Here is a 13,505-nt window from a genome sequence, read left to right as displayed (position 1 = left end):
GATGGGGATGGGGATGGGGATGGGGATGGGGACAGCCAGCTTCCCCGGAAGCCTCTCACCCAGGTTCCTTGAGCCACAAGGTCCCTAATGTCCTTCAACACCCTCAGCAAGGAGACAGACATCATGCTGAACCAACACTGCTTAAAAGAGAAACATCCTCGGGCTCCATGGGAGAACGTCAAAACCCAGCACCATCTGGCCTTGTATTCACTCAGCATTTATTCCAAACCCCAACCCAGAGCCACCCTCCGCCCCTCACTTGATCTACACCTTTGGCTACTCAATCCAACTGACAAATTGTTTTCCACCAGCCAAATTCTCATCTAAATTAACCTGGTTTTCTCTTACAGTTAATCAAGTATTTATCCAACAAATTCATAAATGAGGACTGACCTCACTGTTTATTTGGAAAGCTGGAGGAGTTGGTTGTACATGGGCTTTATCTTTTTCCTCTAGATAAATTAGGGAGTTGAGATACTACAGGAGAAAGCAAATCAATGGCTATTTCCAGTTACCAGCATTTGTCTTCCGATTTAATAGAAATGATGCCCTAAGACACGCAGTCTCTTCAGTACAAACACTCATCGATATTAAAGTGATGCAGTAGAGCCCTTCCTGGTACTTTGTAAATGTGGACAAGAGCATCCAAACTGTTTGAAGATTCACAAAGCCCCTCAGGACGAGTGGTGATCAACTCCATCCCAGAACCAGCAAGAAGAAGGCACCCAAGGAATAGGAGAGAGAATTAGGAATACATCATGGGAAATCTGACCTCCCTCCGGGATCACTAAATGTGTGGGACATATGCCACTATGCCATCCCATCCTGTGGCAGACTTCGCTAGTCAAGTCAACATTCTCTTCCAATCCTCATGTCTGAGTTTTATTGTTTTATTTGGGAAAGTACTTCTTATAAAAGGGCAGCTGTAAAATACAGAGACCTCTGTAACAATAACTTGTTTTTCTTAAAGTGAAAGAATGGGTGGGACCCAAGGAATCAAAAGCAGTCAATGGGACAACTCAGGAACATCTCCAAGTTATTTTCAGGAAACAGCAACAAAATTCAAGCTAAATTTTTAAATCAAGGAATTCTAACAATTAAGCTTGTCTTGTGAATTACCAACCCAACCCCACCCCCCTAGAGTGGGAAAGCATAACTTTTTACTGCAAACCAATGACTCCACTACAAGAAACACCTTAGAACACAGTTTTGAATCACATTTGTCTACCTGCAAAGTACAGGGATGGAATGAGGCACACATTTTGTGGGAATGAATACCCACAAAAATACAAAAACCTCACAACAAAACCCCTCAAGCGAGGACAAAGGTTTGCCAAAAGGTGCCTGAACTGGAGAGGGTAAGAGATCATTAAGCATTAAATACAACTGTGTATCCACAACCCCGTTTTGTGTTAAGATATGGGATAACCAGATAGTTTTACCCTCTATGGCTAAGCCCATTATTCATATAGACAGACAAAGCTAGCATTGCTCTAGTAACGGCTACCAACATACTGCTTTGTCCTGTAAGATCTAGTTACCACACGAGGCTGAACCACTAAGCCAAGGTTTTCCACTAAGGCTAAGAACACTGCACCCAGGCAGGGATGCGAGGCTGACCTCACACTCGCACTCACACATGCCAAGTCTACCAGCTCTTGGGAGTCCACCTCAATTCTGCCAGTAAATCATTCTATTAGAATCTTCCTGTCATACTGAACAGTAAAAATCTCCACGCATTCGCACCTGCTTATGGTTATCCAGTAGTCATTACTTGTGTGCAATTATCAGGAGACCAAAACCACAGAACAAGTGCATGGGGTAGGGATTGTGGGGTAGGGAACATATGAAAACACAGATGTGCAGATTTCAGCAGAAACCTCAAGTATCTGCCTCTAGGTCTGTAGCACAGGCTACTTGCCACAGTTCAGATCCTTCACCCATCTCCTCTTCTTGGACCCCCGAGCAGGGCCAAGGCTGTGGCTTTTGAACCTGGGTCCCTAGAATGAGTGCAGCACGTCCATGAACACCCTCCAGCTGTGTGAATCTGGTTGAAAACAGATGATGCAACAAACCTACACTAACTGTCTGACTGAAGTTCATGTTACAAAAAACTAACTTTAGCCCTGACCAGTTTGGCTCAGTGGATAGAGCATTGGCCTGAGGACTGAGGGGTCCCAGGTTCGATTCCGGACAGCCACTGTCTGGGCTCAGCAGACCAGTTCCCACGCCACGCCAAGCTGCTATAGGTCCAAGTCACAAACGTCTTCCAGCTCATAAACAAGTCCCACGCGTCCTCAGAGTCTGTCAGCTCATCATCGTCCCCACCTGCAGCCAAAAGCATAAGCAACATCTCGCCCAGCTCAAAGGTGACAACCTCTTCTTCATCGTCAAAGGGGTTGCTGTTCTCTCTTTCCTCAATGAGCTCCCAGAAGTGGTTCCTTCGTTGGGCCCGATATCTGCTTGATGTTCCCGCTTTCTGTCTCTGTGGCTCCTCTCTACGGCCATCGGGATACGCATGCTTCTAAAAACAGTTCCCTCCAAATGGGCAGCTCCCATGTCCTTCACCAAAATACCTGCACGCCTTGTTGCTGGAATGACAAAGGTAGATGTGATTCGGCATTTTGGGCAGGACTTTATGATCTTGCTCTCCCATTGCTTAGCACTCCTCCACTTGCAAATACACTTGAGACCGTAGGTGTGGTTGCAGTTGGAGAGGATCCCGAAGAGGCACTCACTAGGGTCGGCTTTCTCGTAGACCACCTCCATGCAGATCCCACACACTTGTCCTTACTGCGCTGGATGGCAAACGAGAGCTCCATGTCCTTCTCATGGGCCTCAATGCAGGATTTTATGTGCTGTGATCTCTGGGCTGCGACCTCTGGGTGTAGGACCCGCACATGTCACAGGAGCCTCCGTGGAGATACACGCAGTTCTCCCCGGAGCAGCACTCTGTCACCGCTGCACAGGGACAGAGCTGCTTTGTGTCCACGGCCGCTGGCTCCTTCTCTGGCTCCTCCTTGGTCCCTGAGCCCCGCAGGGGTGTGCGGCCACAGTAGGGCTGCCCAGGAACAAACTCAGTGGCATTCACCCAGTCTTCTGAACCTGCTCCTACAGTTGCAAAGTTTGAATTTGACTCAGCCTCGCCCGTATTCATTTCAACCATTGGTCCAACGACTGGTGAGAGACTTGAGGAAGCAGCAAGGGATGGTTTTGCAGTTAGATCTGTAGCAGTTGCTTCTTCCTGTTTCAATGGTTTGCTATGTTCGTATCTGCAGCGGCCTCCGTAAATACAGTACCCTCGCTGAAAATACTTGCACAGCACACCATATGGACTGTCACAGAGGTCATGCGAGTAGCGACAGCTATCTCCTTCCTTACAAATTCCGTGCATGAAATACCTGTAAGGCTGGTCTCAGAAGGAATGGGTATCTTCCGTGCCACGTGGGTGTTACTAAAGGATTCTAGGATGGAGCAGGATGGCTCTCGAATACATATTTAACTCCTGTTTTCCTTTCTATGAGTCGAAGACCTTATCAGAATAACTAGGACCGTAAACCAAATGGTTTTGTGGTTGGACTGACAGACAGGATTCCCAATCACATACTTCTGTTATTACAGAAAATAATCTGGAAGACTCTTTCTAACACAGGGTTTTTAAAAATAGTGGTTAATATATCACTCCTTCATTAAGGAATTCCCATTTTTCTCATTGCCCAGGGCAGGAAGTAACTTCCTTAGCCTCATAAGACTCTTTGCTGTCAGGTCATAACTGCCCTTTTAGATTCGTCTTCTTTTACATCCACAGGCCCAACCACCACTGGATCCTATGCAACAGTCACACAGAGAAGCACTTGCCATGTTCCTTCTCCCCCACCCCACCCCACCAACACCATCGCTCTTTTTTCAAACATCACACTTTTGCACACAAAGATCACACTGTCCTTAGTCTGACTCCATTCACAGCCAAACCTGTCAAGCGGGTTGTCTACACTCTGGCTACCTGATGTGTGGTCCATGGGCCATCAGCATGAGCATCACCTGGAAGTCTGTTAGAAACGCCCAGCCCAGACCTCCCAAACCTCAATCTGCATTTAGACAAGATCCCTGGGTGACTCACACGCACAGTGGGTTTTGACATGTACTGTTCTAATTTCACTCCCTTCCTTTCTGGGATACCCAAGCAGTCTTCATTCTCTCTCCTCTGACTGCCTTCCCCACCTCTCCACCAAAACAACTCACATCAAATGAGTGAATGTCAATTCATCCTATATACTAAAAGGCTAATATGCAAATCAACTGAACGGCAGAACAACCGGTCGCTATGACGCACACTGACCACCAGAGGGCAGACACTCAACGCAGGAGCTGCCCCCTGGTGGTGAGTGCACTCCCACAGGGGGAGCACCGCTCAGTCAGAAGTCCTGAACTGGGCTCACGGCTGGTGAGCACAGCTGCGGTGACAGAAGCCTCTCCCACCTCCGCAGCAGCGCTAAGCCATCAGTTGGACATCCCCCGAGGGCTCCTGGACTGCGAGAGGGCACAGGAGGGGTGAAGGACCCCCACCCCCAACCCCCGCATGAATTTCGTGCACAGGGCCTCCAGTATATGAATAAAAGAACCAATAAAATACCACTTCCACCCTTTGCTTTCCCTGGGAACCTCTATTCATCTGTCAAGACCAGCCTGAGTGGCCGCACTTCTGGGAAGCCTTTTTTGCTCTCCAAAGCAGACAAGGAAACCCAAGAGCTGGGAGGCTGGGGAAACTGCCCGACTCTACACCCAGCACACACGCACAGCATCCCCAGTGCCACCCTGCAGAATGCCATCAGGAATGACCAGCCCTTAAAAGCCCTTTGGGGCAACAGTCAGGGGCAGAGCTTCATGGCTGGAAGCGGAATGGTGAGTCTGAAAGTCCTGTGTGGCCGAGGCCCATGTGGGCTGATCTAAATCAGGTTCCCTGTTCAGGTTCTCAGCCTCTGGTGCCCACTCTACCAGCCTCTCAATCCCCCTGAAGACCCTTCTCCACTCTTCTTCCTTCAACACACATACCAAGCTCCCCTCTCCCGCCTCTCCTTGCTTCGAGGAGGAATTTTTCCTTTTCCTTTGGACAACAGGATCACAGAAAGGAACTGTCGGTCTCTGGTCCTCCCATTTCCCCGGCAGTGCCATCCTGTTGACCCAGTGGCTTCCAAACTTGAGTGCATACACATGTAGGTCCCCTGGCCCAAGGAGCCGGAAGCCTGCCATTCAGGTGGTGCCCTGAGGTGGTCCTGATGGAGGAGCCCGGGGCCCCACTTGGTGACCTCTGCCTCTTAGATTCTCCTTGAGGTTCCTGCATGTGGGACCACTAGCAAGGCTACCAGCTGCTTGTGACCTAGGTCTGCCTTGGTCAAATGCGGGCTCCAAACCATTTCCTGCCCACCTCATCCTTCTACTGTGAGGATCACGGCAATAGGGTATGTGCTACTGTTTTGTTAGACTGGAAAACATGTTGAAAAAAATAATAGGCAAGATTTTACCACTCTTCTGCTTTGTTTTGGCACCAAGAAATAAACATCTATTCCCATTCCCAGAAATTCTGTATTTCTCTCAACCTCATAGCCTATTGTCAACATTCTCTTAAGTGTTGTAGACAGCCCTGTGATTATTGGATGTAGAGGATGTCAATTCATATTGGCCAGCGTCCAGGCAGATGCTGTCTTCCTGATGGGAGTTCTGTTTGCCAGAAACCTGTGGGTCTTGAGCATAAACAAGAGGCCTTCACTTCCTTTCAGCAGCTTGAGACAGGCAACATATGCTCTCTGCCCAAGATAAGGCTGTTTAGATGACCAACTAAACTTAGAATATTTCCTCTGTATCAATACAAACATACACAGATGCCCATCCCAGTATTGGTGAACGATCCAATGGAGGTAGGAAAGACTTAAGATATTATTTCCACTGTGTCATCATTAACCATTGAATATCTTTGCAATGCAATTTAATTGTGCTCATTAAATAGTGAATAAGTTAAACAGTTACAAAACAAGCATTGCTTTTTGCCATTTTCTATTTTAGTGTCTATTCAATTATTTTAAGGGAAATATATCTGAGCAAAACTCCAAAGAGAACACTAGTAATAGTCAGCTTGGTCCTAAGTTATTCAGAATACCATCAACTCTTTTTTTATTATTGATTTTAGAGAGAGAGGCAGGAGAGAGAAAAAGAGAGGGAGAGAGAGAGAGAGAGAGAGAGAGAGAGAGAGAGATATTTGCTGCTCCGCCCACTTATAAACTCACTGGTTGCTTCCGAAATATACTCCAACAGGAGATCGAACCTCAACCACAGCATATTAGGAGGACACGCCAACCAACTGAACCACCCAGCCAGGCAGGATACCATCAATTCTTTAATCTCATCGGAAGCTCCAATCCACTGACACACCACTTCTCACCACATACCACCCTCTCTGTCATCGCCTCTCATGCACCCATAACCACAGACTCTATTCCATCCCTAAAATCGCATCCTTGCATAGATCTGCTTACCCCCTTCTCTCCGTTTCCTCCTTACCCTCACTCCAGTTAAGCCCAAGCCTCCACCCGAACCCAAGCAGAGAAAAGCACATCCCTGTGCTGACCAGTCTCCATTTAAACAGTGGCCACAAATCTTGGCTGTGCTCCCATATTTCCCCGGTCAAATTACTCGCCCACATCTCCCCACCTTCTCAAATATCCCTCACATTCCTTCCTCATGCTCTCCTACTTAGTTGAAAAAATATATAAGTAATCAGAATAAACTATCTCATCTTCTCCATTCATAGCCACTCATGTCCCTACGCTGTGCCCCCCTCCCATTATCAGGAATGACATATCCTACTTGAGGCCAATCCCCCACCTGTGCCTGGATCCCAACCTCTCACACTCCCCGGGAACTCTGTTCCTCCTATTATTCCTTCTGGCATCATCACTTTTTCTCTCTAGTTCACCATTCTGCCAGCGTGCAAATATGCTGTAAGAGCTCCCATCTTTCAAAGAGACCCTTCCCAATGAGCACACCCCCACTTTGAGGGTCCAGTTCCTGCTCCTCTTTTTAGCACAACTCCTTCAAAGGGAGCTCTTTGAAGCACTCCATTCCCCTTCCACACACTCTCTCCTCCACACACTCACCTGTCCTCCCCGGCTGCCCCTTCTCAGCATCCTTTGCTGGATCCTTCTCTTCTCTCTTACTCCAAACATCTCTTTTTACCTAGTTAAACTCACTTCCCCTAAATATCATCTACACAATTAACACACACATTGATGTCTCCAGCGCAGACCTCTCCCCTGGGTTCCAGACTCATAAATCGACTTGTCATGATGGTTAGGAACCCAAAGAATAGAAAGCAAGAAAGGTTCATGATGGTGACATTCTCATCTCAAGGGGGTGATGGGGACCCTGCAGCCAGCGGGGGGCCTTTGGTTGGGGGCTGTAGTACCCTCATGATGGGGGAGGCAGAACTCACAGAGAACAGAGAACTAGCTGGAGGGCACCAGCAGTCAGAACTGCCAGGATGCACTTTGGATCCTGAATAAGTAAAGAGGTCTCAGCATCATGAGAACAGAGAGGAGAGATAAAGTGAGAAGAGGAGGAATTAGCCCATCTGGGGAAAATATTGGAGGCGGAAGAAAGGAGACAAAGAAGAGAGGAGACAAGGAAGCTAGAGGAATGGGTAAGAGAATGAACTAAAAACAAGATATCGGTCCTTACTCAATCAGAAGACACAACCAGAACTCTGGCCAAATTCCTAAAAAGATGCAGACTCAGTTCTGAATCTTCCCTCGCGGGTGTTTGTATTATTACTACTAACAGCCACAATTTATCAAGGTGCTTCCTGGACGCTAAGCACTTTGAACACACTTCCTCATTCGATTCTTAAAATAACCTGTGACTTGGGTGTCACTGTCCCCATTTTATGCAGAGCAGGGAAGTAACTCGCTCAACACAACCTCGCAGGGGGCGGGGGGTGACAGAGGCAGGATGCAAACCCACACTTATCCCAACATCCACGTGGGCCACACCACACGGCTCAGCACAGAAACAGGCAGTGGGGACGGCCCTTCTCCTGACACCAGAGGCCCAGAGCTGAGGAGCAGCCTCCCCAGGGCACGGGCCTTCTCACGGCCCAGCAGCTTCCGGACCCAGCGCTGCTTGTCTGCCCTGAGGTCCAGCTCTCCTCTTCACGCCGGAAATACCCCAGGTCGAAACCAGGTCAAGGCCATCTCCAAACCCTGCCCTCACAGAGTCAAAGGGGAGGAATGGAAAGGATTCAAGGCCAAGCAGTTCATTCGCTCCCTGAAAGTGACAGAGGAGACAGCCTGGAGAAGGGGGAGCCGGAGGAGGAGCCCTGTGGGGGACAGAGCACCGACTGGGAGTCCAGAGCCTCGGGCTGCAAGGTCCACAGCGACCTCTGAGACCCTGGCAGTACCCTCCTGTGTCTCTTTCCTCCCTTGTGGACCAGCTCTGACGCCCCTTCTCTGTACCCAACAGCCTAGGACAGGCGGCACCCAAGCCAGCAGAGCTTCATCCGAAATAGTCCCAGCCTCGGGGGCTATGGGGCCTGCCCTCTGGGAGGCCAGAGCTGGGCGGCATCAACGATTCACTGCAGGCGTGCACCCAACGGTGCCCCAGACCACACAGAACACGCCCTGTCCCACCCTAACCCATCTGCCCCTTCAATCAGGGAGCGAGGTGGGTGCAGTGGGTGGTCCTCAGACTCACAGGTGTGGGTAGTCAGAGGAGGCATCTACCTCCAAGGCCTGAATAGTGGTCATGTTGGGTTGGGAGGGGGATAGAAACTGCTTTCTTCCCTCCACAGAGCCCTGTAGCAGTGCCTGAAACTTCCCCCATTGAAGTGACCCCAGTGGCTTAAGAACTTGCTTCCAAAAAGCTGTGGTTACAACGCAAACCAGTTTCTCAGACAGCATAGCATCATCACGGGTTCTGGACTCGGTCCCCTCAGAACCTGTCAGCACCAGAGGGAACCTTGGACCATCAGGTCCAAACCCTTATTTAAACACACAAGGAAACTGAGCCCCCCTGCCCCAAATCTGTAGTGACTTATTCAGGGTCACAGGCAGGGTGGCAGCAGGGCGGGGACTCTAACCCAGGTCTCCTCAGTCTTTCCACAGCGTGGGCTGGCCCCTAGCAGCATGCCCCGGTGGTCTGGAACCTTGGCATCTGAGCCTTTGGCTGCCTCTTCTGTTTGGCTAGCAAAGCAAACAGCTCCTGGGGCCTCACCAGCTGACTGCTCCCTGGCTTGCCTTCCGGAAAGATGAGTGCACCTCAAACCTTGCGGCAAGAACCTTCTCGGGCACCATCTTCTCGGCACCCGGCTCCCCTTTCACAGCCTCCTGGAGGGAGAAGTTTTGAGAAATGACAGCTCTAAAGGCGTTCAGAGAAATGGGGTCTCAAGAAGCATTCCTCTCTCTTTCTTTCCCTTCCTCTCTCTGAAATCAATAAAAACCTATTTTTAAATAAAAAAATTTTTTAAAGAATCATTCCTCTATTTAGACAACGAGGGTAAGACAGGAAAACGGGGTGATGAAAACAATAAGTCATTTTTTTTAAAAAATATTACATTCTCACCAAAATGGCACCCTGGAACTTGCAAGATCATCTGACTAATACCAAGTTAAATTTATTAATATTTACAAAGATAGTGAGTTTCTTTGGAAGCAGGTCAACCAAATGATGCCTAGGGCCTTAAAAATGAGGTGATGAGTCAGAGAAGCCCCAGCAAAGGAAAAGTGCCCGGCCTGGGAGTGAGAAGCAGCCCTCTGCTCCCTGCTGACAGCGCCCAGCCACCTAAGCTGGTCCTGCAGAGCTGCTGGCACAGCGACTGGCCAGGGCAGCTGGGAAACCGGGGCTCGTCAGCATCCCGGCTTAACCCACGGTGCTGACCAGCAGTGGGAAACAGGACTCCCAGCCGGGATGGGTCCTCCCAGGAGCCAGCAGGACTCGTTACTACAGAAGTAAGGTTCCCAGAGGAAGTTGGAGGGGAGGTTACAAAAATAAAGAGAAGCCCAAAGCCCCTGATTTAAGGAAGGATGGGGAGGACGCAGGAGGGTCTCCCTCCTGGATGAAATGGTTAAAAAGGAAAGAGCCTTTGAAGTCACGTAGACATGCACATTGGCCTGACATAGGGCAAGTCCCCACTTACCCTTCCTCCACCTCAGTTCCCTCGGCCACAAAATGGGCCCAACCCCACAGGGTTGTTAAAAGAGGTACTGAGATTAGAGAGCCTACGGCCATGTGTAGTTGGCCCTCAGTGACCCCCGGGACCCTTCTCTCCCTTACTGTACAAAGCCGGCCCCATTTGGTCCAGAGGGGACGCCCCAGGGAAGCTCTCCCAGGGGACCCTGGAACAAGTCACGGGGCCTTCCCGGGGCGGGGCGGCAGTCCCAGTGGCAACCGGCTGACTCACTTGGCAAATGGTTCTTCATTTCCCTGTTCACATTTTGGGAGCCATGAAGCGCTCTCCCCCGAAATGAGGCATGCAACAGAAATGAGCTGCGATTAGCACAGCGGAGAGACCAGAAGAGGGGAAGCAGCTGCACAGAGTTTCCTGAAACTAATGGGAGGGAGCAGAGAGGGCAAGCTGCTGTCTCATATGGCTCCCTGCGCCAATCACCAGGCAGGAGCTCCTTTTAAAGCCAACCTTCCCAACCTCTACAAGGCACACCAACTCAGAGGGCTGCCTGCCACAGGCCTAATGCACATGGGAGGCAGGCCTGGTGTCCACTGCGGGGCACACAGGGAAATTTCAAGCTAGTTCATGGGTGATAGAGGTGGATGCATGGAACAGTTAATTAACACTCTGGCTGTGCCAGATCTACTCAGGGGTTACAGTGAAAGGCAAATGAAGGAAAGAAGGCTTGTTTTATGCATTTTAAAAAAACTGATTTTAGAGAGAGAGAGAGAGGAAGGGGATGGAGAGAAAAACATTGACATGAAAAACATCAATGGCTGCCTACTGCACACGCTACTGGGGACTGAGACCACAACCTGGCCATGTGCCCTGACCAGGAATCGGACCAGTGACCTCTTGTTGCATGGAAAGATGCTCAACCGACTGAGCCACACCAGCTTTGGTGAGACAGTGCTTGGCACTTAATTATAAATAGTCTCACCTTTGTTCGAGGCAGGTACTGTCTAAATGTTGGGTGGCAAGGGTAGGAGGTTGAAGAGGGGTGGGTCCAGAGGCTGGCATCCAATCATTTTTCCTTTTTTCAGAGGGAAGGTAGGTTTTATTCATTTGTGGGTTTCAGTTCTATGCTATCTGATAGTCTTTTTAGCCACGGCTCTACCACTTTTTAGCCATGTCAGTTGTCATCAAGCACTATAGGCAAAAACAAGTATTGGCAATTACACTAATGTAAGTATCAGAAAGATCTGGAGTCTAGTCTGGGCCCTACTTCTGTGTGGCTTTGGCCAAGTCACTTAACCCTTCTGAGTGTTGGGCTACTCATTTCTATGTGGGACAGTAACCCGGCAAGGCTGCTAGGAAGATACATCGAGAGTGTGGTGGCTATTTGGCAGGTCAGGAAGCACCGACCATTCTTGGCCACTGTGGAGATGGTCCATATTCCTCACACATGGCTACACCTCTGCCAGCCCTAGTGGCCAGTGAGGGGGCCATTGACAAGATGAAGTGGGGAGAGATCAACATCAAGACAGAGAAGGAAATGAGGACCCGGGGATGGCAATCTCAGGCCTCCAAAGAGTGAGTCGGCTCAGTGTTTCCAGGCACTCATGCAGAAAGGAGCTTCTACACACAAACAAGGCCAATGGCCAGAATCTGAGCCTGGTTTCCTCGCTTCTCCTCCCACACTCAGTGACCTCCGTCTAAGGGTACTTGTTCAAATAAACCCTTTCTCCAACTTGCCGAGGATAATCATAGATTTTGAGCCTCAAGTACAAAGCTCTCTGGGGCCAACCCACTCAGGACATCCCACTTTCCTCCCCCAATGCAAACAAGTAGGAAGTATGATAACCGTGCCTCCGGTTTCAGAATAACACTTGGTGGAACATGCCCATGGCATCGTTAACCACCAGGTTTGATACCAAGCAAGATGAGCATGACAGGGTCAGCGGCAACCCTGTGGGGAAGTGAATACGAACCCCAACTTCCTGGCATGCGCAGTTCAGCTGTCCTCACATGAATGTCACATCCATCCTGTTCAGGAGCACATATCACCCCTGACTTCTGAATGTTCCTCCTTTTTTGTGGATCAGCCTCTAAAATGTGGGTGCTATTTACATTCCTATGACTTCTCCCCACAGCCTAGGATCCCCACCACCTCCCTGATTATCTCTGCTCTGGCTGCAGGCCTACCTCAGAGCTTCTGCAGAGGAATTCCCCACTGTTGCTTTCAGGGGCCAGCCTTCTCTTTGACCACCCATGTCTGTTCACCTTTCCACGAACACCTCCTCATTACCTGCACTGGGAACTCCCCTTGCTGAGCCCTCTGGCATTCATATCTTGCACCAACTTGGCACTTAACTATAAATAGTCTCATCTTGAATAATAGGCTAACCATCTTTTCTCCTGAAGAACAAAAAAGATGTTGTTTATCACTGTAGGGAGAATTTTATAAGTAGAAAACCCTTGGTTAGAAAAATCAGACTTTACCAGCTGTCACTACTGCCTTTGTCAACTCAATCTCTCTGAGCCTCAATTTCTACTTATGTGACATAGAAATAATCTTAACCTGAAAGGGCTGATATATGGCTTTAACAAGCTAGCATCCTTAAAAAGCCCACTGGTAACTAGCACATAGAAAGTATCTCCCAGAGTTGTTTTAATTCCCTGTTGCTTCTCTTTTATGTCCTGCAAAAACCTAGCATAGTATTGCAACATAGAATACCTTCAATAAATGTTTGATTAATTGATCAGTAGCATAAGCAAACCAATAATCAGAGAGGATCATTGTACAAAGTAACAGAATGTGGTAAAAACGTATTGATCTATTTTTCAATTATAGATGAACGGTTGATGTCTACGAAGGAAACAGAATCTATTTTAACTCAGGAAGTTTTCAGGATTACAAACTGCCAGTTTCTCTGAACCCATAGCTCAGCCAAGTAGAGGTTTCGGACTGAGTGTTCATGCTAGCCATTCATCACGGGCCTCCTTCAACCCTTCTTACAGTTATCTCCATTCCCAACTTCTACACTTCTGGTTCGCGGGAAGATGACTTCACACACTAAATCAAGTACAATCTTTGTGACTCAAGTCAAACACAGAGCAGAATTATTCTATCAGAATTCTTTTCCAAGATATTTAGAGGAAATCCTGTTCACTGCTCTTCCCAGGCAGATTTTTGTCTTATCCTATATAATAAAAGGCTAATATGCAAATTGTCCCCTCGACCAGGAGTTCAACCGGGAGTTCGGGAGTTTGACCAGGGGGTGGGGCCGGCTGGCCAACCGCCCACAGCCCCTCCCACCAGCGGTCCCCGCCCAATCGACCAATCGACCTT

General features: G+C 48.9%; 1 protein-coding gene and 1 pseudogene across 1 annotated transcript in view; both read right to left on the bottom strand.

The window, feature by feature from the left end:
- Window positions 1–13,505, bottom strand: part of DPF3 (D4, zinc and double PHD fingers, family 3) — a 154,395-nt gene that overhangs the window by 31,543 nt on the left and 109,347 nt on the right. The gene's annotated exons all lie outside the window — the stretch shown is intronic.
- LOC102769603 lies at window positions 2,194–3,397 on the bottom strand (annotated as a pseudogene).

Source organism: Myotis davidii, unplaced genomic scaffold (assembly GCF_000327345.1).
Source record: "Myotis davidii unplaced genomic scaffold, ASM32734v1 scaffold17, whole genome shotgun sequence".
NCBI classification, from domain to species: Eukaryota; Metazoa; Chordata; class Mammalia; order Chiroptera; family Vespertilionidae; genus Myotis; species Myotis davidii.
This window is presented reverse-complemented; position numbering and strand designations above follow the sequence as displayed.